Below are 27926 nucleotides of genomic sequence, written 5' to 3'. Positions count from 1 at the left end.
ACAGGTGACTGCTGCTGGTATAATACACACAGGTGGCTGTGCTGCTGGTACAATGCACACAGGTGACTGCTGCTGGTATAATACACACAGGTGACTGTGCTGCTGGTACAATACACACAGGTGATTGTGCTGCTGGTATAATACACACAGGTGATTGTGCTGCTGGTACAATGCACACAGGTGACTGCTGCTGGTATAATACACACAGGTGACTGTGCTGCTGGTACAATATACACAGGTGACTGTGCTGCTGGTATAATACACACAGGTGACTGTGCTGCTGGTATAATACACACAGGTGACTGTACTGCTGGTACAATACACACAGGTGACTGTGCTGCTGGTACAATGCACACAGGTGACTGTGCTGCTGGTACAATACACAGGTGACTGTACTGCTGGTATAATACACACAGTTGACTGTGCTGCTCCTGGTATAATACACACAGGTGACTGTGCTGCTGGTATAATACACAGAGGTGACTGTGCTGCTGGTATAATACACACAGGTGACTGTACTGCTGGTACAATACACACAGGTGACTGTGCTGCTGGTACAATGCACACAGGTGACTGTGCTGCTGGTACAATACACACAGGTGACTGCTGCTGGTATAATACACACAGGTGACTGTGCTGCTGGTACAATGCACACAGGTGACTGTGCTGCTGGTACAATACACACAGGTGACTGCTGCTGGTATAATACACACAGGTGACTGTGCTGCTGGTACAATACACACTGGTGACTGCTGCTGGTATAATACACACAGGTGGCTGTGCTGCTGGTACAATGCACACAGGTGACTGCTGCTGGTATAATACACACAGGTGACTGTGCTGCTGGTACAATACACACAGGTGATTGTGCTGCTGGTACAATGCACACAGGTGACTTTGCTGCTGGTACAATACACACAGGTGACTGCTGCTGGTAGAATACACACAGGTGACTGTGCTCCTGGTATAATACACACAGGTGACTGTGCTGCTGGTACAATGCACACAGGTGACTGTGCTGCTGGTACAATACACACAGGTGACTGCTGCTGGTATAATACAAACAGGTGACTGTGCTGCTGGTACAATGCACACAGGTGACTGTGCTGCTGGTACAATACACACAGGTGACTGCTGCTGGTATAATACACACAGGTGACTGTGCTGCTGGTACAATACACACAGGTGACTGCTGCTGGTATAATACACACAGGTGGCTGTGCTGCTGGTACAATGCACACAGGTGACTGCTGCTGGTATAATACACACAGGTGACTGTGCTGCTGGTACAATACACACAGGTGATTGTGCTGCTGGTACAATGCACACAGGTGACTGTGCTGCTGGTACAATACACACAGGTGACTGCTGCTGGTAGAATACACACAGGTGACTGTGCTCCTGGTATAATACACACAGGTGACTGTGCTGCTGGTACAATGCACACAGGTGACTGTGCTGCTGGTACAATACACACAGGTGACTGCTGCTGGTACAATGCACACAGGTGACTGTGCTGCTGGTACAATACACACAGGTGACTGCTGCTGGTATAATACACATAGGTGACTGTGCTGCTGGTACAATACACACAGGTGACTATACTGCAGGTACAATACACACAGGTGACTGTGCTGCTCCTGGTATAATACACACAGGTGACTGTGCTGCTCCTGGTACAATACACACAGGTGACTGTACTGCTGGAACAATACACACAGGTGACTGTGCTGCTGGTATAATACACACAGGTGACTGCTGCTGGTACAATAAACACAGGTGACTGTGCTGCTGGTACAATACACACAGGTGACTGTGCTGCTGGTACAATACACACAGGTGACTGTGCTGCTGGTACAATACACACAGGTGACTGTGCTGCTGGTACAATACACACAGGTGACTGTGCTGCTGGTACAATACACACAGGTGACTGTACTGCTGGTATAATACACACAGGTGACTGTGCTGCTGGTACAATACACACAATTGACTGTGCTGCTGGTACAATACACACAGGTGACTGTACTGCTGGTATAATACACACAGGTGACTGTGCTGATGGTACAATACACACAGGTGACTGTGCTGCTGGAACAATACACACAGGTGACTGCTGCTGGTATAATACACACAGGTGACTGTGCTGCTGGTATAATACACACAGGTGACTGCTGCTGGTATAATACACACAGGTGACTGTGCTGCTGGTATAATACACACAGGTGACTGTGCTGCTGGTACAATACACACAGGTGACTGTGCTGCTGGTATAATACACACAGGTGACTGTGCTGCTGGTATAATACACACAGGTGACTGTGCTGCTGGTACAATACACACAGGTGACTGTGCTGCTGGTACAATACACACAGGTGACTGTGCTGCTCCTGGTACAATACACACAGGTGACTGTGCTGCTCCTGGTATAATACACACAGGTGACTGTGCTGCTGGTATAATACACACAGGTGACTGTGCTGCTGGTATAATACACACAGGTGACTGTACTGCTGGTATAATACACAGAGGTGACTGTGCTGCTGGTATAATACACACAGGTGACTGTACTGCTGGTACAATACACACAGGTGACTGTGCTGCTGGTACAATGCACACAGGTGACTGTGCTGCTGGTACAATACACACAGGTGACTGCTGCTGGTATAATACACACAGGTGACTGTGCTGCTGGTACAATGCACACAGGTGACTGTGCTGCTGGTACAATACACACAGGTGACTGCTGCTGGTATAATACACACAGGTGACTGTGCTGCTGGTACAATACACACAGGTGACTGCTGCTGGTATAATACACACAGGTGGCTGTGCTGCTGGTACAATACACACAGGTGATTGTGCTGCTGGTACAATGCACACAGGTGACTTTGCTGCTGGTACAATACATACAGGTGACTGCTGCTGGTAGAATACACACAGGTGACTGTGCTCCTGGTATAATACACACAGGTGACTGTGCTGCTGGTACAATGCACACAGGTGACTGTGCTGCTGGTACAATACACACAGGTGACTGCTGCTGGTATAATACACACAGGTGACTGTGCTGCTGGTACAATGCACACAGGTGACTGTGCTGCTGGTACAATACACACAGGTGACTGCTGCTGGTATAATACACACAGGTGACTGTGCTGCTGGTACAATACACACAGGTGACTGCTGCTGGTATAATACACACAGGTGGCTGTGCTGCTGGTACAATGCACACAGGTGACTGCTGCTGGTATAATACACACAGGTGACTGTGCTGCTGGTACAATACACACAGGTGATTGTGCTGCTGGTATAATACACACAGGTGATTGTGCTGCTGGTACAATGCACACAGGTGACTGCTGCTGGTATAATACACACAGGTGACTGTGCTGCTGGTACAATATACACAGGTGACTGTGCTGCTGGTATAATACACACAGGTGACTGTGCTGCTGGTATAATACACACAGGTGACTGTACTGCTGGTACAATACACACAGGTGACTGTGCTGCTGGTACAATGCACACAGGTGACTGTCCTGCTGGTACAATACACAGGTGACTGTACTGCTGGTATAATACACACAGTTGACTGTGCTGCTCCTGGTATAATACACACAGGTGACTGTGCTGCTGGTATAATACACAGAGGTGACTGTGCTGCTGGTATAATACACACAGGTGACTGTACTGCTGGTACAATACACACAGGTGACTGTGCTGCTGGTACAATGCACACAGGTGACTGTGCTGCTGGTACAATACACACAGGTGACTGCTGCTGGTATAATACACACAGGTGACTGTGCTGCTGGTACAATGCACACAGGTGACTGTGCTGCTGGTACAATACACACAGGTGACTGCTGCTGGTATAATACACACAGGTGACTGTGCTGCTGGTACAATACACACTGGTGACTGCTGCTGGTATAATACACACAGGTGGCTGTGCTGCTGGTACAATGCACACAGGTGACTGCTGCTGGTATAATACACACAGGTGACTGTGCTGCTGGTACAATACACACAGGTGATTGTGCTGCTGGTACAATGCACACAGGTGACTTTGCTGCTGGTACAATACACACAGGTGACTGCTGCTGGTAGAATACACACAGGTGACTGTGCTCCTGGTATAATACACACAGGTGACTGTGCTGCTGGTACAATGCACACAGGTGACTGTGCTGCTGGTACAATACACACAGGTGACTGCTGCTGGTATAATACAAACAGGTGACTGTGCTGCTGGTACAATGCACACAGGTGACTGTGCTGCTGGTACAATACACACAGGTGACTGCTGCTGGTATAATACACACAGGTGACTGTGCTGCTGGTACAATACACACAGGTGACTGCTGCTGGTATAATACACACAGGTGGCTGTGCTGCTGGTACAATGCACACAGGTGACTGCTGCTGGTATAATACACACAGGTGACTGTGCTGCTGGTACAATACACACAGGTGATTGTGCTGCTGGTACAATGCACACAGGTGACTGTGCTGCTGGTACAATACACACAGGTGACTGCTGCTGGTAGAATACACACAGGTGACTGTGCTCCTGGTATAATACACACAGGTGACTGTGCTGCTGGTACAATGCACACAGGTGACTGTGCTGCTGGTACAATACACACAGGTGACTGCTGCTGGTACAATGCACACAGGTGACTGTGCTGCTGGTACAATACACACAGGTGACTGCTGCTGGTATAATACACATAGGTGACTGTGCTGCTGGTACAATACACACAGGTGACTATACTGCAGGTACAATACACACAGGTGACTGTGCTGCTGGTATAATACACACAGGTGACTGTGCTGCTGGTATAATACACACAGGTGACTGTGCTGCTGGTATAATACACACAGGTGACTATACTGCAGGTACAATACACACAGGTGACTGTGCTGCTGGTATAATACACACAGGTGACTGTGCTGTTGGTATAATACACACAGGTGACTGTGCTGCTGGTACAATACACACAGGTGACTATACTGCAGGTACAATACACACAGGTGACTGTGCTGCTGGTATAATACACACAGGTGACTGTGCTGCTGGTACAATACACACAGGTGACTATACTGCAGGTACAATACACATAGGTGACTGTGCTGCTGGTATAATACACACAGGTGACTATACTGCAGGTACAATACACATAGGTGACTGTGCTGCTGGTATAATACACACAGGTGACTGTGCTGCTGGTATAATACACACAGGTGACTGTGCTGCTGGTATAATACACACAGGTGACTATACTGCAGGTACAATACACACAGGTGACTGTGCTGCTGGTATAATACACACAGGTGACTGTGCTGTTGGTATAATACACACAGGTGACTGTGCTGCTGGTATAATACACACAGGTGACTGTGCTGCTGGTACAATACACACAGGTGACTGTGCTGCTGGTATAATACACACAGGTGACTGTACTGCTGGTACAATACACACAGGTGAATGTGCTGCTGGTATAATACACACAGGTGACTGTGCTGCTCCTGGTACAATACACACAGGTGACTGTGCTGCTGGTATAATACACACAGGTGACTGTGCTGCTGGTACAATACACACAGGTGACTGTGCTGCTGGTATAATACACACAGGTAACTGTACTGCTGGTACAATACACACAGGTGACTGTGCTGCTGGTATAATACACACAGGTGACTGTGCTGCTGGTACAATACACACAGGTGACTGTGCTGCTGGTACAATACACACAGGTGACTGTGCTACTGGTATAATACACACAGGTGACTGTGCTGCTGGTATAATACACACAGGTGACTGTGCTGCTGGTACAATACACACAGGTGACTGCTGCTGGTATAATACACACAGGTGACTGTGCTGCTGGTATAATACACACAGGTGACTGTGCTGCTGGTACAATACACACAGGTGACTGTGCTGCTCCTGGTACAATACACATAGGTGACTGTGCTGCTCCTGGTACAATACACACAGGTGACTGTGCTTCTGGTACAATACACACAGGTGACTGTGCTGCTGGTACAATACACACAGGTGACTGTGCTGCTGGTACAATACACACAGGTGACTGTGCTGCTGGTATAATACACACAGGTGACTGTGCTGCTGGTATAATACACACAGGTGACTGTGCTGCTGGTACAATACACACAGGTGACTGCTGCTGGTATAATACACACAGGTGACTGTGCTGCTGGTATAATACACACAGGTGACTGTGCTGCTGGTACAATACACACAGGTGACTGTGCTGCTCCTGGTATAATACACACAGGTGACTGTGCTGCTCCTGGTACAATACACACAGGTGACTGTACTGCTGGAACAATACACACAGGTGACTGTGCTGCTGGTATAATACACACAGGTGACTGCTGCTGGTACAATAAACACAGGTGACTGTGCTGCTGGTACAATACACACAGGTGACTGTGCTGCTGGTACAATACACACAGGTGACTGTGCTGCTGGTACAATACACACAGGTGACTGTGCTGCTGGTACAATACACACAGGTGACTGTGCTGCTGGTACAATACACACAGGTGACTGTACTGCTGGTATAATACACACAGGTGACTGTGCTGCTGGTACAATACACACAGGTGACTGTGCTGCTGGTACAATACACACAGGTGACTGTACTGCTGGTATAATACACACAGGTGACTGTGCTGATGGTACAATACACACAGGTGACTGTGCTGCTGGAACAATACACACAGGTGACTGCTGCTGGTATAATACACACAGGTGACTGTGCTGCTGGTACAATACACACAGGTGACTGTGCTGCTGGTATAATACACACAGGTGACTGCTGCTGGTATAATACACACAGGTGACTGTGCTGCTGGAACAATACACACAGGTGACTGCTGCTGGTATAATACACACAGGTGACTGCTGCTGGTATAATACACACAGGTGACTGCTGCTGGTATAATACACACAGGTGACTGTGCTGCTGGTATAATACACACAGGTGACTGTGCTGCTGGTACAATACACACAGGTGACTGTGCTGCTGGTATAATACACACAGGTGACTGTGCTGCTGGTATAATACACACAGGTGACTGTGCTGCTGGTACAATACACACAGGTGACTGTGCTGCTGGTACACTACACACAGGTGACTGTGCTGCTCCTGGTACAATACACACAGGTGACTGTGCTGCTCCTGGTATAATACACACAGGTGACTGTGCTGCTGGTACAATACACACAGGTGACTGTGCTGCTGGTATAATACACACAGGTGACTGTACTGCTGGTATAATACACAGAGGTGACTGTGCTGCTGGTACAATACACACAGGTGACTGTGCTGCTGGTACAATACACACAGGTGACTGTACTGCTGGTATAATACACACAGGTGACTGTGCTGCTGGTACAATACACACAGGTGACTGTGCTGCTGGTACAATACACACAGGTGACTGTACTGCTGGTATAATACACACAGGTGACTGTGCTGATGGTACAATACACACAGGTGACTGTGCTGCTGGAACAATACACACAGGTGACTGCTGCTGGTATAATACACACAGGTGACTGTGCTGCTGGTACAATACACACAGGTGACTGTGCTGCTGGTATAATACACACAGGTGACTGCTGCTGGTATAATACACACAGGTGACTGTGCTGCTGGAACAATACACACAGGTGACTGCTGCTGGTATAATACACACAGGTGACTGCTGCTGGTATAATACACACAGGTGACTGCTGCTGGTATAATACACACAGGTGACTGTGCTGCTGGTATAATACACACAGGTGACTGTGCTGCTGGTACAATACACACAGGTGACTGTGCTGCTGGTATAATACACACAGGTGACTGTGCTGCTGGTATAATACACACAGGTGACTGTGCTGCTGGTATAATACACACAGGTGACTGTGCTGCTGGTACAATACACACAGGTGACTGTGCTGCTCCTGGTACAATACACACAGGTGACTGTGCTGCTCCTGGTATAATACACACAGGTGACTGTGCTGCTGGTATAATACACACAGGTGACTGTGCTGCTCCTGGTATAATACACACAGGTGACTGTGCTGCTCCTGGTACAATACACACAGGTGACTGTGCTGCTCCTGGTACAATACACAGAGGAGTTTGCAGCTGTCTGTGCACTTTCCTCATGCAGTGAGAAGTTGCCAGTCCTGGCTGAGCAGAGCCCCCAGGGGTGACATGCAGGGGGACATACCTGGAGGCTGAGCTGTGTGCTCCGTCCTGTCTGGGTCGGTGCTCCGGTCCCGGGCTGAGCTGCTGCAGCTGGTCCCTCCCGAGCACACACAGGCTGCATGGGGAGGGGATGCTGTCAGCAGAGGCAGAACCATCATTGGACCTCCTGCTCTCCCTCCCCTCCTGGCTGGGGAATACACAGCACAGCAGTATCAGGACCACATGCCAGCCGGGGACTCCCTGTCCTGATGGGATGTGTGCAGTCTGTATGTAGCAGAGCTGACTGTGTTATATCTCATGGTAAGAACTTACAGAATGCAGATGAGGCACAAGGATTACATGCAGCACTATGGAAAATCACAGACAACACATTGGGATATCTGAGTAATCTTGCTTTGGTCCATTGACAAATTCAGCTCATTATATATATATATATATATATATATATATATATATATATATGTAGTAAACAAAAATTTAGACATTTGTTTGTCTTTTTTATTTCCGTTTTCTGAGACTCATAACTTTTATCATTTCCCAGTTAGCGGAGCTGGGTGGGGGCTTGTTTTTTGCACGATAAACTGATGGTTTGATTGGTGCCATTTCAGGGTACGTTTTTTATTGCTTTTTATATTTGTTTTAATTAATTTTAAATCTTTAAAAAATGGTATATTTTATTATAACATGTATTTAATGTGTTCAGGGCTATGTACCATACCAAGGGCTAGAGATCCATTATGTCATGGTATGAGCTTACTGAAACCAATTTATAACTAGTAATCGTTAGGCCGGGATCACACATGTGAGAAACACGACCAAGTCTCGCATGTTAATACCCGGCACTGCCGCCGGCACTCGGGAGCGGAACATGCGGCTCCATGTATTGCTATGCGGCTGCACACCCCGCTCCCGAGTGCCGGCGGCAGTGCCGGGTATTAACATGCGAGCCTTGGCCGTGTTTCTCACATGTGTGATCCCGGCCTTGTTATCCTAGTTGGGATACCAGATATCCTCAGCCAATACTTATGTATGAACCAGATATGACCCAACTTGACTAAGCACAAATTTAGGGTAAAGCCTAGGCCATTGTCCTATCACCATCATTTTCTTAAAAAACAAATGACACGGCGTGCGCCCTCATATGTATAGCAGGGGGAATAGTGATTAAATTAATAGTCGTATCTCTACATACAACCTACAGTATGTACACTTGTCACCACATCACTCACGATACCCATAGAATGGCTTTACAAGGCAGGTTTCACACGTCAGTGACTCCGGTATGTGTAGTGACAGTTTCCTCACATACGGGAGACACTGACACACGTAGACACATTAAAATGAATGTGTCTCTGCACATGTCAGGGTGTGCAAAACACGGAGACATGTCAATGTTTGTGGGAGTGCATGGTCCGCAAAATTGCTGAACGCATGCACAAGGAAGACAGTCCACACGGCGGACAGCCGCCGGGGAACTACGAACTACGAGCAGGAGAGAAGAATGAATGAAAACCAGACGTGGGGTCCCCCCTCAGTTTGTGAACCAACCCGGCAAAACTAACAGCTGGGGGATACTAATCTCAGGCTGGTAAGGGGCCATTGACCTTGCCCCCCCAGCCTAAAAACAGCAGCCCGCAGCAGGCCAGAAAAGGTGCATCTATTAGATGCGCCTATTCTGGAGCTTTGTCGGGTTCTGGAGCTCATTAACTAGCAGTGACGTCACCGCTCATCACTGAGTCTGTGCTCTTCTTCCATCTATTCCCCAGTAGTTTACAGGCAGAGTGGCTGTATTAGCAGTGCTCCGCCTGTAAACTGACTAACCCCTGAGATGGATTATGCTGTGGGACGTGACTGAGCGCTGGACAGGTAAGGATATTGTTGGTTTATTATTTTTTACAGGAGAACAATGGCGTCAATATGGAATTAGGAGTATAATAAAGATTTAAATACTGTGTGTAGTGTATTCTTTCATTAAAATACTTTGCTCTTATTGTGTGTGTTTATTTAACCCTTGAATATCTCTAGTATTAGTAATGGATAGGTGTCTTATTGACACCTCTCCATTACTAACCCGGGCTTGATGTCACCTTACAATAAAAAGGTGACATTAACCCCTTATTAACCCCACTTGCCACCACTACAGGGCAAGTGGGAAGAACCCGACAAAGCTCCAGAATAGGCGCATCTAATAGATGCGCCTTTTCTGGGCAGCTGGGGACTGCTGTTTTTAGGTTGGGGGGGCAAGATCAATGGCCCCTTACCAGCCTGAGAATAGCAGCCCCCAGCTGTGAGTTTTGCCAGGTTGGTTCACAAACTGAGGAGGGACCCCACATCGGGTTTTCATTAATTCTTCTCTCCTGCTCGCTGTTGCCGGCAAAGCAGAAGAGAAGAATGACAGCCGCGCTCAGCACCAGCCGCTGGGGTACAGCGGCTTACAGTAGCGCTTCTTCCCCAGCGGCCGTCCGTGTGGTCCTGATGCGGCACACGGTTGCCACATGTGTGCCACACAAAGGTACCACATATCCACACGGACACGGATAGCTCCGGTACCATTTTTTCCGGTTCCGGAATTATCTGGATGTGTGAGACAGCCCTAAAGCATGATTTGAACAGTCTCAGCAGACACCTTATGAAGGAGGTGATTGATACCACTTGTATAAGGCCTGTTTCACACATCCGTTTTTTGACATCCGCATGCATCTGTCAAAGTGTGAAAAAACGGATCCGTTTCAGTTTTGCCGCAAACAGATCAGTTTTTTTGACGGATCCGCGGTAGCCGCTAATGGAAGTCTATGGGACAAAAAAACGGATCCTCCAAAAAAATGGTGGATCCATTTTTTAACAGAAAACAATGGATTTTGACGGATTTTAAAAAACGGAAGTGTGATCCAGGCCTTAGTCCTTCCTGGTGTGTCAATTGCTAGTCCCCTTCACCGAAATTTCCTATGTGTTTTGTTGTCTTTACTCATCAGGGGAGCAATACGGGGTACGTAGCATACTGTAGCCCAAATGCCATCATGTCATTGGTAAATATTGTGTACACCTTACATGGTTTTTCAATGTTTGTCCATGCACATTGCACTTTAGCTTAGTGTGATCTATATTTTAAAACACATTTAATAAAAGTTAACTTTTACCCTAACTGCAACACCAATTTATATACTGCAATTACCTCCTTCTATAAATCCCAGCTACATCGGAAATCAAGCTATTTAAATGCCATTGTCAGTGATTGACAGTTGTATAAACAGCAGCTACCAGAGCTAGCTCAAGTTGCTGCTGGTACAGCAAGATTTCGACTGTGTGACGCAGCCTTCATCTGCCGGATGCGGTGCTCAGTTCCTGAGCCCCCTCTATACACGGGGACCCTATGTGTAATGTACATTTACATCATACATGAGGAAGGGGTTAAATTCATACAGACAACAAGTAATAACACTATACAAGTATAATTATCACACCAATACTACATATTACCACCTGTGGTAGTTCACTAACATGGCAGCACACAGAGGTAGGAAAAATGGAAACACAGTCTCTTTAAAGCCCTCGTTGATTTATTGTAAGGCAGCATAAACCAACTTGTGGGGAATACAAACAGCCTTTCCAGCTAAAACAGGAACAAAACAACAAAAAAAAACAAAATACTGCAACACAGTCTGTACATTGCAGGTGGCACCCCACTCTGGAGCAGCACAGGTTCAGTCTGTGCTCGATGAGCCACAAAGCCTCTGGAGACTCCTCTCCAGGCTAGCTGAACCTAGACGGCCTGTAGAGCTCGGTTATTTCATCCTAAGCATGTAACTTCCCTATCATGTGATTGATCACATGATCATGACCTCATGCAGGTCCTGGAAGATCTGCCAGGGGAGAAAAAGTGGACCCTCTCCCACCCCAAGGTCCACATAAAACCAGCCCTATTTATGCAACTTAACCCTCACAACACGTAGTGTGCTGGAGAAAAATGCTCTGGTTTCACATCACTGACGCCGTTAAGCGCAGTGACACATATCTCCTTGCTATACCTCCCAACTTTTGAAGTAGGGAAAGAGGGACAAAGGCTGCGGTGTGTGCAGTGGCAAATTTTAGGCCACGCCCCAACCACACCCATTTTACAACTAGTCACACCCATGCCCATGCCCCAACCGCACCAATTTAGCACTGCTGATCACACTGACTGGTACTGAGGGCACAGTGGCTGGAATTATGGGCACAGTGGCTGGTACACACTGGCACACTGAATTATACTGAGGAAAAGAAAGAAAGAACAGAGAGAGAAAAAAAATCAGAGAGAGAAAAAAGGAAGAGAGAGAAAGAACGAACAGAGAGAGAAAGAACAAACAGAGCGAGAAAAAAAGAACAGAGAGAGAAAAAAAGAGGGGAAAGAAAGAACACAGAGGGAGAGAGAAAGAAAGAGGGTAAAGAAAGAGCAGAGAGAAAGAAAGAAAGAAAGAAAGAAAGAAAGAAAGAGGGGAAGAAAGAAAGAACAGAGAGAGAAAGGGGGAAAGAAAGAAAGAACAGAGAGAGAAAGAAAGAGAAAGAAAGAAAGAACAGAGAGAGAGAAGGAACAGAGAGAGAGAAAGAAAGAAAGAGGGGAAAGAAAGAACATAGAGACAGAAAGAAAGAAAGAAAGAACAGAGCGAGAGAAAGAAAAAAGAAAGATTAGAGAGGGAAAGATAGAACAGAGAGAGAAAGAAACAGAGAAAGAAAGAAACAGAGAGAAAGAAAGATTAGAGAGGGAAAGAAAGAACAGAGAGAGATTGAAATAAACAGAGAGAGAAAGAAAGAAAGATTCTATAAAGATACTATAGCAGCCAGGCTCCCATTGTAATGCCCACCTGAGCCTCCGGGTGCAGGACATATGATTCGTTCACATGGCCGGCATCCCCGATTCCAAGGTGATCCCGCTTTCCTCGCTGTCTGAGGAGGACACGGTGATGGATCTGAAGCATTCCCTGAAGTGCCTAAATGGTTCTGCCACAATCTCCTCCCAAAATTACCTCATTTCCAGTCAGCTTTGAGGACATCACTTCAGGTGGAACGTCAGGTGCGAGTTTTAAAGTGCTCCTCAGGGCTCCGCCATGTACTCCTATGTCCGCGGGAAAAGTAAGCTACCGTCCGGGAGAGCAGGGCAGACTCTCAAAATCGGGACTGTCCTGCTGGATCTGGGACGGTTGGGAGGTATGAATGCTCCCCACCATACACCTTGTACATGCACAGCTCCGCACACCTCATACACACACGGTTCCTCTTTGTATGCCTTGTACACACATGGCTCCACTCAGTACAGACAGGGCTCCGTTCCGCACACCTCATACACACGTGGCTCCGCTCCATACACCTTGTACACACGCGGCTCCGCTCCGTACACCTCGTACACATGCGGCTCCACTCTGTACACCTTGTACACACGCGGCTCTGCTCTGTACACCTAGTACACACACGGCTCCACTGCGTACATGCACATCTCCACTCTGTACACCTCGTACATGTAGCAGAGTGTATCTTTTGAGAATCCACTGGTACACAGGAGAACTTCACTGTGCAAGTTATCTTGAGTAAACAGCATTTACTTCTTATGGGTAAACATGAGATAAGAATTCAGAAGCACAGCCCATGTTGCTGGTATAATACAGTCAAAAGCGAAAGTAAAAACTAACATCAACAAGAGAGCTTCCCTCCCCACAATGCAGAAAACATATAACTTCACACTATCGCCATCTGCTGTCAGGCTAGTGTAAAGTCCTCCTTTACTTAAACAATAAGTCCATTTCTGTTGCATATGCCAACACCCTTTCTCAACAGTAAGGAGGTATTCAGTCAAACCCAACTTTTTTTATTAGTCTCTGGTGTTTATCAGCATTCAATGCCTTCGTGAAGATGTCTGCCGTCATTTATTCAGTAGGACAATATTCTAACTTCAAAACTCCTTGTTCCTGAGGATCTCTCAAGAAATCATACTTCACATCAATATGCTTGGTTCTTGGATTGACGCTTTCCATCTGAGCAAGAACAAGACATCCTTGATTGTCCTCTTTCAATTTTGTCGGTTCCAACTGTGGTTGTCCTAAGTCTGTCAACAATTGTCTTAACCACAGAACTTCTTGACTTGCATGTGATGCGGCAACATACTCTGCTTCTGTAGAAGACAGTGTCACAATTGACTGTTTCTTACTTGTCCAACTTATTGGTCCACCTGAGAGGAAAAAAATATGTCCACTGGTAGATCTTCTGTCTGTTGGATCTCCAGCCCAATCTGCATCAACGTATCCTGTTAAAATGCAATTATCACTTGTGGGTAGTTTGAGCTTAACATTGCTGGTTCCTTTCAAATAACGCATTACTCTCTTTACAGCATTCCAGTCAGCTTTATTGGGTTTTGACACCTTTCTAGTCAGGATTACTACTGCTGCTGCGATGTCTGACCTTGTAACAGTTGCTAGATACAGTAGTTTTCCTATTGGCATTCTGTACTCTTCATTATTTGGTAACATATTTCTCTCACTATTCATCTCTTTAAGATAATTAGTTTCCATTGGAGACTTTACTGTTTTTGCATCCTTCAATCCAAATTTTTCTGTTATGTCTTGAATAATGTGATTTTGATTCAGTAGGAAACTTCCATCTTCTTCTCTTTCTATCTGTATTCCTAGGTACTGTTTCACATTTCCAAAGTCTTTGATTTTGAAATGTCGCTTCAGGACTTTTAGAATGTTTTCTTTATCCCTTTCTTGTTCAGAACAAATCAAAATGTCGTCCACATATATGAGTACATAAATCCATCTATTCATCAGCATTTTTGTGTACAAGCATGGATCAGCTTTGCTTCTTTGAAAATTTTCATTTGTAAGCACTTCTGTGATTTTGTCATTCCACGCTTTAGCTGCTTTCCTTAAACCATATATGCTTTTCTGTAATTGCAAACTTTGTTTGGGTTTCTTTCATCTTTGAATCCTGGAGGTTGTCCCATGTAAATGTCTTCTGTTAAATCTCCATTCAAAAATGCTGTCTTTACATCCAGATGTATCAGTTCCATCTGTTTCATTGCTGCAACTGTAAGTAAAGTTCTTATTGTAGTATGTTTGACAACTGGAGCAAATGTCTCATCATAGTCTTCTCCATATTTTTGAGAATACCCTTTAGCTACGAGTCTTGCTCAGTATCTTTCAGGTGTGCCATCTGTTTGGTATTTTACTTTAAAAATCCATTTACATCCTATGGCTTTTCTTCCTTCTTTTAAATCTGTCAGTGTCCATGTATTTGAGTCATGCATGGATTTAATTTCTGTTTCTGTTGCTTCTATCCATTTATTAGCTTCTTCTTTAGGGAGTTTAGATATGTCTTCCCAAGAAGTAGGTTCATAAATTTTACTTGTGCTTGTCTTGTATGAGAGACGTTTTGGTGATTTTCCTTTGTTTTCTCTCATTGAACGTCTTGGTTCTGTCTGTTTGTAGTTGTATTTCTTCACTTTCAGTATTCTCTTCTTCATCAATTTCAACTACTTTCTCATCAGATACTTCTTCAGCTATGTCACTGCTGTTTTTCTCATTTTTTGTTTCCAGTGAAATCATGACATCTTCATTTAGATCCTCAAGGAATGTGTCATGATCCAGTGTTGGATCTGGCGGTATTAAAAGCACAAAGTGAACTTTTTTACTGTCATGATCCATTGTTGGATCTGGCGGTATTAAAAGCACAAAGTGAACTTTTTTACTTTGGTTAAGTTCAAAGGTGTTTTGACTGTCCCCGGTGGTGGTTGTGGTATTGCACTTTGGGTTTTTGTGCACTTAATTAGGTATCAGGTGTGACACCCTATAAAGGTGTGCTAGAGGTGTGCAATCACTGCCTGTGATATTGTGAGTTTGTGTTCACTCTGTTTTTGGAGAGCCTGGAGGAAGGATGGAGCTGGTGAGGAGTCCTGCGCAGCCTAGCCAGGGGGGACGTGTTGCAGCTATGGTGTCTGGATGAAGGGCTCGCATGGCGTGGTGGGGTGGCAGTGATGGAGTCAGCGGGAAGTGTCTGCATGGGCTGGTGGAGTGGCTACTATGGAGAGTGGCACTCACCATGTGGGACTTGGCCGCTGAGCTGGACTCAAGCATGCTTGACTTCGTGGCAGAAGCTGAACACTTCCTTGGGACTCTGGTTCTAAGCAGCTGCAACTGGTGTTGGACTCTGCTCCAAGGCTGCACTAAGGTGAAGGATCCTGTTATGGTGATGGATCCAGGTGGAGGAGAAGATGCACTCAGGTGGAGGGCTCTGTTGCTAGGAGCGCATGCAACAGAGCAAAGCTAAGTGGTGTTTCCCCTGTATTGTCTCTTTCCTCATGTGTGTTATTAGTGCAGTGGTGGGATTAGTCTCCGCACCGACCCATTCCCTAGTGAGGGTTTAGGGTCAGGGTGAGCAAGGGCGTTAAGGTACGCGTGCGGCGACAGGTGCGGAGCCTGTTTAGGGAATGTAAGGAGTGCAGGGACTCTGGCTCAGGGGAGCATAGGAGGTCTCCATTTCCCCATTCCCTATCGCAGGGCCCACCATTGTTAAAGTTTCCCAGGTTCCCCCCTTATTATTTAAATTCGCCATACTGGAGGCGGTGTTTCCAGAAATGTATATGTATAACGTGTAATACCTAAATTCGCCAGGTGGAGGCGGCGTATCCACCTGCACGTTTTATTATTTAAATGCGCCCTACTGGAGGCGGTGTATCCAGGGTCACGTGTGTTATGGGTCCGCCTTGCGGTATCATCTGCGACCTGACACACGTGACCATGACAGAATGTCACACTGTTACTCACCGTGACTCTGTCTGTTTTGGAATCTAGGATTCTGTATCCCTTGCAATTTTCACTTTACCCAACAAATATTCCCTCCATGGATCTGTTTTGAAGCTTGGAACGTTTTTCTGTTGGAATGAATATAAAAACTTTACATCCAAAAACCTTTATATGATTGACACTTGGTTTCATACCTTGCCACAGTTCATATGGAGTTTTCTTCAGTTTTCTGGAAAAAAGTCTGTTCTGTGGATATGTAGCTGTCATTGCTGCCTCACCCCAATATCTCTCTGGTAGTTTGGAATCTGTCAGCATACATCTCATCATTTCTGTCAGAGTTCTGTTTTTCCTTTCTGCTACTCCATTTTGTTCAGGTGTGTATGGAACAGTCTTTTGATGTTCTATACCAGTTTGTCTTAAGTATTTTTCTATTTTATGACCTGTAAATTCACCTCCATTATCACTTCTGATGACAATTGGCTTCGTTTTAAATTTGTTACTCGACCTTGTTACATAGTCTACAAGTTTATCCAAAACTTCACTTTTGTTCTTAATTAAGTATGTAACTGTGTATCTTGAGTAGTCATCTATGAAAGTCACCATGTATCTATTTCCTCCTGATGTAGTCACTTTCATGGGTCCATAGACGTCAGTATGCACCAAATCAAGGGGTCTTTTGTTTTTCATCTCACTTTCTTTTGGAATAGATATTCTTATGGCTTTCGATTTTATGCAACATTCACATCTTATGGTAATTGAGCAATCTGATATCTTTAGATCTTTTGTCAATTCTTTTCTTTGTAGTTCCCTTATACTGTCAGTGTGTCTGTGTCCTAGACGTCTATAACACACATGAATACAGTTCTTGTGATCATGTGTACATACCTTCATCTGTTCCTTTGGTGTGTCAAGATGATATAATTGTTCAACTGCCTTGACATTGGTTATCACTAGTGTTGAGCGATACCGTTCGATACGAAAAAAATATCGGGTATCGCCGATTCCGATACCGGAAGTCCCATTCAAGTCAATGGGACTTCCGGTATCGGAATTAAAAAAAGGCCTTTATTTCCTTGTTGGCAAATTCTACATAATTGAAAACAAATAAGAATCATGTAGAATGTATTGTGGGAGGTGGAGGAGGCATAGTGGTTTATTCAAATCACATGGCATAGCATTAATTCCAATTTTTTTTTTCAAGACGTTCGGAGTTAAAAAGATATTGACTATGTTAACTTTTTTATATTTAGTCAGATATGTATGTTTCACAACTTCCATGCTCTTCACCTTCTTTTGTACTTCTCCCACACTTTCTCCTTCATGATCCGCAGCAGTAGCATTTTTTTCATCAACTTTTTCTTCACCTTATTCATCTTCTTCTTCTTCACCTTCTTCCCATTAATTTTTTTTTCCATTCTTCATATTCTTCTTATTCAGCTATTATTAATTTTCATATGCTATTTCTTCATCTTCTTCCTATTCTTCTTTTTCTTCATTTTCTTATGGTGACAGGCATTCCTGTAGTACTTATCTATAAAAGTTATAAGATTACACCTTACGTTCTGCCTGTCACAAAAGATTTACAACAGGATTTGTCCGCGTTCAGTTTGGCCTGCAGCAGCAGGCATTTTCCAGGGGCACCACGAGGAGGAACGGACTCACCCCCATTTACTGCTTAGTCTTCTTCTGCTTATAATTTTGATTTCTTCTATGCTGATTTTTTGTCTTATGCTTAATGTTCTTCTGCTTTCTGTTCTTCTGCTTTTGCTTCTTCTGCTTCTTGTTCTTCTGTCTTTTGTTCTGTATCTTGGTGGTTGTCTTCATGTTCTTTGTCCTCCTTATCTTATTATTTAGGGTCATATTTCTGGTCTTCTTTGGTGTGGTCTTCAGGGTCGTCATCATCAGGGTCATCGTCATGGAGATCAATAAGGATTACCAAAGACAATTTCAAAAAGCTTGATCTTGGAAATGTAGCAGAAGGTACAAGAAGGCTGAGAAACTGGCGAGAACCAGCAGACAGTGCTGGCACCCGGATGGGTAGCAGAAGGAACAAGAGCCAATGGCACTACCGAGGACCAACTGACGGTGCTGGACCATGGTTACTAAGCAGAAGGTACCTGTGCTAAAAAGCACTACCAAGGACCAGCTGACGGTGCTGGACCTCGGATACCGAGATGGAGGCACCTAGGCCAAAGGCTCTGGCGAGAACCAGCAGACAGTGCTGGCACCCGGATGGGTAGCAGAAGGAACAAGAGCCAATGGCACTACCGAGGACCAACTGACGGTGCTGGACCACGGTTACTAAGCAGAAGGTACCTGTGCTAAAAAGCACTACCAAGGACCAGCTGACGGTGCTGGACCTCGGATACCGAGATGGAGGCACCTAGGCCAAAGGCTGTGGCGAGAACCAGCAGACAGTGCTGGCACCCGGATGGGTAGCAGAAGGAACAAGAGCCAATGGCACTACCGAGGACCAACTGACGGTGCTGGACCACGGTTACTAAGCAGAAGGTACCTGTGCTAAAAAGCACTACCAAAGACCAGCTGACGGTGCTGGACCTCGGATACCGAGATGGAGGCACCTAGGCCAAAGGCTCTGGCGAGAACCAGCAGACAGTGCTGGAACCCGGGTGGGTAGCAGAAGGTACCCATTGAAAGCAAAGTAGCCAGGCCGCAAGCCGGCCACAGTTACCGAAACCCACAGTCCTACAGGGGGTCCATGTCCCATTGGCACTACGGATCCAGCCTTCAGTGCCAGTTCCCCTAGCCCACATAGGAGTCACCTAAACTGCAGGCACCGTAGAGTCGGCTAACCCGGCCGCAAGACGACAGGACAACGGATTGGTGGCATAGTGACCTTGACACTACCCGGAAACAGCAGGCGTGCTGGAACCAGGCTGGGCAACAGGGAGTCCCCGTGCCAAAGACACTGCCAAGCACCAACTGGCGTTGTTGGAGCCCAGGGACAATCATGGTGTAGGCCGAGGCCTACTTGGTGGTAGTTTTAGATTGTTTGTAGGCTACAACAGACTGTCAACGTGCTCCAATTAGGCATCTGTCTCCACTCTGTTTCCAGGATTTCACGTGACCAACAACACCGCCAGTTTATGCGTACAGCAGCCGTCTGCCCAATCCACACGTGTTGCTGTGTTACTGGGATTCTGTAATGTCAGCAGATCCCCTGATGTGTGTCTGCCACTGTCTCCTGCTCTGTCCACATTCCCACCGGTTGCAGTGGGAAGGTGGACAGCGCAGGAGACAGTGGCGGACACATATTGGGGGATCTGCTGATGTTACAGAACCCCAGTAACACAGGAACACGTGTGGAATGCGTGGACGGCTACTGTGAGCAGGAACTGGCGGTGTTGGAGGTCAGGGGAAATACTAGAGACAGAGTGGAGACAGAGGCCAAATCAGAGAATGTTTAAATCTGAAGTAGTTACAATTTGGAGGCAGAAGCAGTTTGCCCTCCACACAGCAGGGGATCAGCTGACGTTACTGAACCCCACTTTCACATGAACGAGTGTGTTTTTCTGTGTGGACAGCACTTCCGAGCACCAACTAGCGTTGTTGGAACCCAGGGACAATCATGGTGCAGGCCGAGGCCTACTAGGAGCCAGGTGTAAAGCAGAGGTATTTTGACTTTGGAGGGAGCAGGACACTTTGCCCTCCACACAGCAGGGGATCAGCTGACGTTACTGAACCCCACTTTCACATGAACGAGTGTGTTTTTCTGTGTGGACAGCACTTCCGAGCACCAACTAGCGTTGTTGGAACCCAGGGACAATCATGGTGCAGGCCGAGGCCTACTAGGAGCCAGGTGTAAAGCTGAGGTATTTTGACTTTGGAGGGAGCAGGACACTTTGCCCTCCACACAGCAGGGGATCAGCTGACGTTACCGAACCCCACTTTCACATGAACGAGTGTGTTTTTCTGTGTGGACAGCACTTCCGAGCACCAACTAGCGTTGTTGGAGCCCAGGGAGAACCAGGGTGCAGGCCGAGGCCTACTTGGTGGCAGTTTTACAGTGTTTGTAGGCTACAACAGACTGTCAACGTGTTCCAATTAGGCATCTGTCTCCACTCTGTTTCCAGGATTTCACGTGACTACCAACACCGCCAGTTTATGTGTACAGTAGCCGTCTGCCCAATCCACACGTGTTGCTGTGTTACTGGGATTCTGTAATGTCAGCAGATCCCCTGATGTTTGTCTGCCAATGTCTCCTGCTCTGTCCACATTCCCACCACTTGCAGTGGGAAGGTGGACAGCGCAGGAGACAGTGGCGGACACACATTGGGGGATCTGCTGACGTAACAGAACCCCAGTAACACAGGAACACGTGTGGAATGCGTGGACGGCAACTGTGAACAGGAACTGGCGGTGTTGGAGGTCAGGGGAAATACTAGAGACAGAGTTGAGACAGAGGCCAAATCAGAGAATGTTTAAATCTGAAGTAGTTACAATTTGGAGGCAGCAGCAGTTTGCCCTCCACACAGCAGGGGATCAGCTGACGTTACTGAACCCCACTTTCACATGAACGAGTGTGTTTTTCTGTGTGGACAGCACCTCCGAGCACCAACTAGCGTTGTTGGAACCCAGGGACAATCATGGTGCAGGCCGAGGCCTACTAGGAGCCAGGTGTAAAGCTGAGGTATTTTGACTTTGGAGGGAGCAGGACACTTTGCCCTCTACACTGCAGGGGATCAGCTGACGTTACCGAACCCCACTTTCACATGAACGAGTGTGTTTTTCTGTGTGGACAGCACTTCCGAGCAACAACTGACGATGTTGGAGCCCAGGGATAGTCATTTTGTAGGCTGAGGCCTACTTGGAGGCAGTTTAAGATAAGACGTTGTTTGAATTTGGAGGCAGTAGCAGTTTGCCCTCCACGCAGCAGGGGATCAGCTGACATTACTGACCCCCACTTTCACATGAACTAGTGTGTTTTTCTGTGTGGACAGCACTTCTGAGCACCAACTAGCGTTGTTGGAGCCCAGGGAGAACCAGGGTGCAGGCCGAGGCCTACTTGGTGGCAGTTTTACAGTGTTTGTAGGCTACAACAGACTGTCAACGTGCTCCAATTAGGCATCTGTCTCCACTCTGTTTCCAGGATTTCACGTGACTACCAACACCGCCAGTTTATGCGTACAGTAGCCGTCTGCCCAATCCACACGTGTTCCTGTGTTACTGGTGTTCTGTAATGTCAGCAGATCCCCTGATGTTTGTCTGCCAATGTCTCCTGCTCTGTCCACATTCCCACCACTTGCAGTGGGAAGGTGGACAGCGCAGGGGACAGTGCCGGACACACATTGGGGGATCAGCTCACGTTACAGAACACCAGGAACACAGGAACAAGTGTGGAATGCGTGGACGGCAGCTGTGAGCAGGAACTGGCGGTGTTGGAGGTCAGGGGAAATACTAGAGACAGAGTTGAGACAGAGGCCAAATCAGAGAATGTTTAAATCTGAAGTAGTTACAATTTGGAGGCAGCAGCAGTTTGCCCTCCACACAGCAGGGGATCAGCTGACGTTACTGAACCCCACTTTCACATGAACGAGTGTGTTTTTCTGTGTGGACAGCACTTCCGAGCAACAACTAGCGTTGTTGGAGCCCAGGGAGAACCAGGGTGCAGGCCGAGGCCTACTAGGAGCCAGGTGTAAAGCTGAGGAATTTTGACTTTGGAGGTAGCAGGACACTTTGCCCTCCACACAGCAGGGGATCAGCTGACGTTACTGACCCCCACTTTCACATGAACAAGTGTGTTTTTCTGTATGGACGGCACTTCCGAGCAACAACTGACGATGTTGGAGCCCAGGGGTAGTCATTTTGTAGGCTGAGGCCTACTTGGAGGCAGTTTAAGATAAGACGTTGTTTGAATTTGGAGGCAGCAGCAGTTTGCCCTCCACACAGCAGGGGATCAGCTGACGTTACTGACCCCCACTTTCACATGAACGAGTGTGTTTTTCTGTATGGACGGCACTTCCGAGCAACAACTGACGATGTTGGAGCCCAGGGATAGTCATTTTGTAGGCTGAGGCCTACTTGGAGGCAGTTTAAGATAAGACGTTGTTTGAATTTGGAGGCAGCAGCAGTTTGCCCTCCACACAGCAGGGGATCAGCTGACATTACTGACCCCCACTTTCACATGAACAAGTGTGTTTTTCTGTGTGGACAGCACTTCTGAGCACCAACTAGCGTTGTTGGAGCCCAGGGAGAACCAGGGTGCAGGCCGAGGCCTACTTGGTGGCAGTTTTAGATTGTTTGTAGGCTACAACAGACTGTCAACGTGCTCCAATTAGGCATCTGTCTTCACTCTGTTTCCAGGATTTCACGTGACTACCAACACCGCCAGTTTATGCGTACAGTAGCCGTCTGCCCAATCCACACGTGTTCCTGTGTTACTGGGATTCTGTAATGTCAGCAGATCCCCTGATGTGTGTCTGCCACTGTCTTCTGCTCTGTCCACATTCCCACCGCTTGCAGTGGGATGGTGGACAGCGCAGGAGACAGTGGCGGACACACATTGGGGGATCTGCTGACGTAACAGAACCCCAGTAACACAGGAACACGTGTGGAATGCGTGGACGGCAACTGTGAGCAGGAACTGGCGGTGTTGGAGGTCAGGGGAAATACTAGAGATAGAGTGGAGACAGAGGCCAAATCAGAGAATGTTTAAATCTGAAGTAGCTAAAATTTGGAGGCAGCAGCAGTTTGCCCTCCACACAGCAGGGGATCAGCTGACGTTACCGAACCCCACTTTCACATGAACGAGTGTGTTTTTCTGTGTGGACAGCACTTCCGAGCACCAACTGGCGTTGTCGGAGCCCAGGGAAAATGAGGTAGTAGGCCGAGGCCTACTTGGAGCCAGGTGTAAATCTGAGGTTGTTTGACTGTGGAGGGAGCAGGACACTTTGCCATACACACAGCAGGGGATCAGCTGACGTTACCGAACCCCACTTACACATGAGCGAGTGTTTTGTCTGTGCGGACAGCACTTCTGAGCACCAACTGGCGGTGTCGGAGCCCAGGGAAAATCAGGTAGTAGGCCGAGGCCTACTTGGTGGCAGTTTGCGATTGTTTCTAGACTACTACTAACTGTCAACGTACTCCAATTAGGCCTCTGTCTTCACTCTGTTTCGAGTATTTCCTCTGGCTTCCAACCACGCCAGTTGCTGCTCTGAAATGCCGTCTGCACAACCCACACTTGTTCCTGTGTTACTGGGGTTCTGTAACAGCAGCTTCTCCCTAGAGGTGAGTCAGGCAATGTCTCCTGCTCTGTCCACATTTCCACTACAAGTAGTGGGAATGTAGACAAAGCAGGAGACATTGCCGTGCTCAACTCTGGAGATGAGCAGATGTTACAGGACCCAGGTACCACAGGAACAAGTGTGGATTGTGCAGACGGCACTTGAGAGCAGAAACAGGCGTTGTTGTAGGCCGGAGGAAATACTCAAAACAGAGTGGAGACAGAGGGCAAATCAGAGAACATATTAAATCAGAGGTAGTCAGAAGTTGTAGGCAGCAGGAGAGTTTGCCGTACACACAGCAGGGGATCAGCTGACGTTACCGAACCCCACTTACACATGATCGAGTGTTTTGTCTGTGCGGACAGCACTTCCGAGCATCAACTGGCGGTGTCGGAGCTCAGGGAAAGTCAGGTAGTAGGCCGAGGCCTACTTGGAGCCAGGTGTAAATCTGAGGTTGTTTGACTGTGGAGGGAGCAGGACACTTTGCCATACACACAGCAGGGGATCAGCTGACGTTACCGAACCCCACTTACACATGAGCGAGTGTTTTGTCTGTGCGGACAGCACTTCTGAGCACCAACTGGCGGTGTCGGAGCCCAGGGAAAATCAGGTAGTAGGCCGAGGCCTACTTGGTGGCAGTTTGCGATTGTTTCTAGACTACTACTAACTGTCAACGTACTCCAATTAGGCCTCTGTCTTCACTCTGTTTCGAGTATTTCCGCTGGCTTCCAACCACGCCAGTTGCTGCTCTGAAATGCCGTCTGCACAACCCACACTTGTTCCTGTGTTACTGGGGTTCTGTAACAGCAGCTTCTCCCTAGAGGTGAGTCAGGCAATGTCTCCTGCTCTGTCCACATTTCCACTACAAGTAGAGGGAATGTAGACAAAGCAGGAGACATTGCCGTGCTCAACTCTGGAGATGAGCAGATGTTACAGGACCCAGGTACCACAGGAACAAGTGTGGATTGTGCAGACGGCACTTGAGAGCAGAAACAGGCGTTGTTGTAGGCCGGAGGAGATACTCAAAACAGAGTGGAGACAGAGGGCAAATCAGAGAACATATTAAATCAGAGGTAGTCAGAAGTTGTAGGCAGCAGGAGAGTTTGCCATACACACAGCAGGGGATCAGCTGACGTTACCGAACCCCACTTACACATGAGCGAGTGTTTTGTCTGTGCGGACAGCACTTCCGAGCACCAACTGGTGGTGTTGGAGCCCAGGGAAAATCAGGTAGTAGGCCGAGGCCTACTTGGAGCCAGGTGTAAATCTGAGGTTGTTTGACTGTGGAGGGAGCAGGACACTTTGCCATACACACAGCAGGGGATCAGCTGACGTTACCGAACCCCACTTACACATGAGCGAGTGTTTTGTCTGTGCGGACAGCACTTCTGAGCACCAACTGGCGGTGTCGGAGCCCAGGGAAAATCAGGTAGTAGGCCGAGGCCTACTTGGTGGCAGTTTGCGATTGTTTCTAGACTACTACTAACTGTCAACGTACTCCAATTAGGCCTCTGTCTTCACTCTGTTTCGAGTATTTCCTCTGGCTTCCAACCACGCCAGTTGCTGCTCTGAAATGCCGTCTGCACTACCCACACTTGTTCCTGTGTTACTGGGGTTCTGTAACAGCAGCTTATCCCTAGAGGTGAGTCAGGCAATGTCTCCTGCTCTGTCCACATTTCCACTACAAGTAGTGGGTATGTAGACAAAGCAGGAGACATTGCCGTGCTCAACTCTGGAGATGAGCAGATGTTACAGGACCCAGGGACCACAGGAACAAGTGTGGATTGTGCAGACGGCACTTGAGAGCAGAAACAGGCGTTGTTGTAGGCCGGAGGAAATACTCAAAACAGAGTGGAGACAGAGGGCAAATCAGAGAACATATTAAATCAGAGGTAGTCAGAAGTTGTAGGCAGCAGGAGAGTTTGCCGTACACACAGCAGGGGATCAGCTGACGTTACCGAACCCCACTTACACATGAGCGAGTGTTTTGTCTGTGCGGACAGCACTTCCGAGCACCAACTGGCGGTGTCCGAGCCCAGGGAAAATCAGGTAGTAGGCTGAGGCCTACTTGGAGCCAGGTGTAAATCTGAGGTTGTTTGACTGTGGAGGGAGCAGGACACTTTGCCATACACACAGCAGGGGATCAGCTGACGTTACCAAACCCCACTTACACATGAGCGAGTGTTTTGTCTGTGCGGACAGCACTTCTGAGCAACAACGGGCGTTGCTGTAGCCCAGGAAATAAAGTTCAGGTCATAGAAACATGAACACAACAGGAGACCTGGATCCTGTTGCCAGCCAATTATTTATTCTGGAAGAGGACTGGCAAATTCAGGTGAGATCCAGCCTTGTTCATTTTCACAAAAGTAAGCCGGTCAACATTATCGGCGGATAGTCGCGTGCGACGGTCTGTTACCACACCACCTGCAGCACTAAAGACACGTTCCGATAATACACTGGCAGCAGGGCAAGCCAGCACCTCCAATGCATACTGGCTAAGCTCTGGCCATGTATCCAGCTTAGAGACCCAATACTTGAACGGGGAAGAGTCGTCTGGGAGAACACTAACAGGGCACGACAAGTAGTCTGTCACCATCTGACGGAAACGTTGCCTCCTGCTGACTGGAGCCGTCTGTGATGGTGTAGCCGTTTGTGGCGGTCCCACAAAACTTTTCCACATTTGGGCCATACTGGCCTTGCCTTGTCCTGCGGCACTGCCTCTGCTACCTCTTTGTGCAGAGCTTCCTCCACTGCCTCTACCCACATGGCTGCTTTGAAAAGCACTACCAGCAACACTTGTGGGGGGAATGGAGAACATGATGGCCTGCACAAGTGTTTCTTGGTACTCCCGCATTTTTCGCTCCCGGTTCAACTGTGGTATGAGGCTTTGTAAGTTGTCCCGGTAGCGAGGATCTAGAAGGGTGTACACCCAATAATCAGCCGTGTGGAGAATGTTGGCGATGCGGCGGTCATTTAACAAGCACTGCAGCATGAAATCAACCATGTGCTGCAGACTGCCAACTGGACCGGAAACGCTGTCCCCAGCTTGAGGCAGCATCTCAGCCTTCTCAGCATCACCCCACCCTCGCTGTATACACTGACTACTAGAGCCTTGTGTACCTCCCTCCTCTGGAGAGATGTGTTCCTCCTCCTCCATTGACTCCTCGTCATCCTCCTCACTAAGTGTCCCCTGCCTGGGCCTTTGTGTGGAAGCACGTTGCGCAGACTTGCCAGAAGCAGATGGCATTTCTGACTGCTCATCCTCGACCTCTTCAAAAACCTCCTCACTTAGTGCTTGTAATGTTTTTTGAAGCAGCCAGATGAGGGGGACAGTCATGCTGATTAGTGCATCATCTGCACTGGCCATCCGCGTGGAGTCATCGAAGGCACGCAAAACTTGGCAGATGTCCCTCATAGTGGCCCACTCAGTGGTGGTGAAGTGTGTCCGGCGCACAGTGCGACTTGTTTGCGCCTGATGCAGCTGGTACTCCATTACTGCTGCCTGCTGCTCACACAACCGCTCCAACATATGTAACGTTGAATTCCACCTGGTGGGGAGGTCACATATGATGCGATGTTCTGGCAGGCGGAATAGGCATTGCAGAGATGCAATGCGCGATCTTGCCATGCTGGAACGCCGCAAGTGAGCACACTCTAGGCGAACCTTG

At 47.6% G+C, this 27926-nt stretch overlaps 1 protein-coding gene across 1 annotated transcript in view; it reads right to left on the bottom strand.

The window, feature by feature from the left end:
* KCNS3 (potassium voltage-gated channel modifier subfamily S member 3) overlaps nt 1-8341 on the bottom strand; it is a 238981-nt gene extending 230640 nt beyond the window's left edge. Inside the window, exon 1 of the mRNA XM_073568111.1 lies at nt 8266-8341. The gene's annotated coding sequence lies outside the window, so the exon portion shown is untranslated. The remainder of the gene's footprint in view (nt 1-8265) is intronic.
* Nucleotides 8342-27926: the final 19585 nt, after the last annotated feature.

Source organism: Dendrobates tinctorius, unplaced genomic scaffold, assembly GCF_039654945.1.
Source record: "Dendrobates tinctorius isolate UK_male_01 unplaced genomic scaffold, ASM3965494v1 ptg000021l, whole genome shotgun sequence".
Taxonomy (NCBI): domain Eukaryota; kingdom Metazoa; phylum Chordata; class Amphibia; order Anura; family Dendrobatidae; genus Dendrobates; species Dendrobates tinctorius.
Note: the sequence above shows the minus strand (reverse complement) of the source record. Positions and strands in the feature narration are given on the sequence as shown.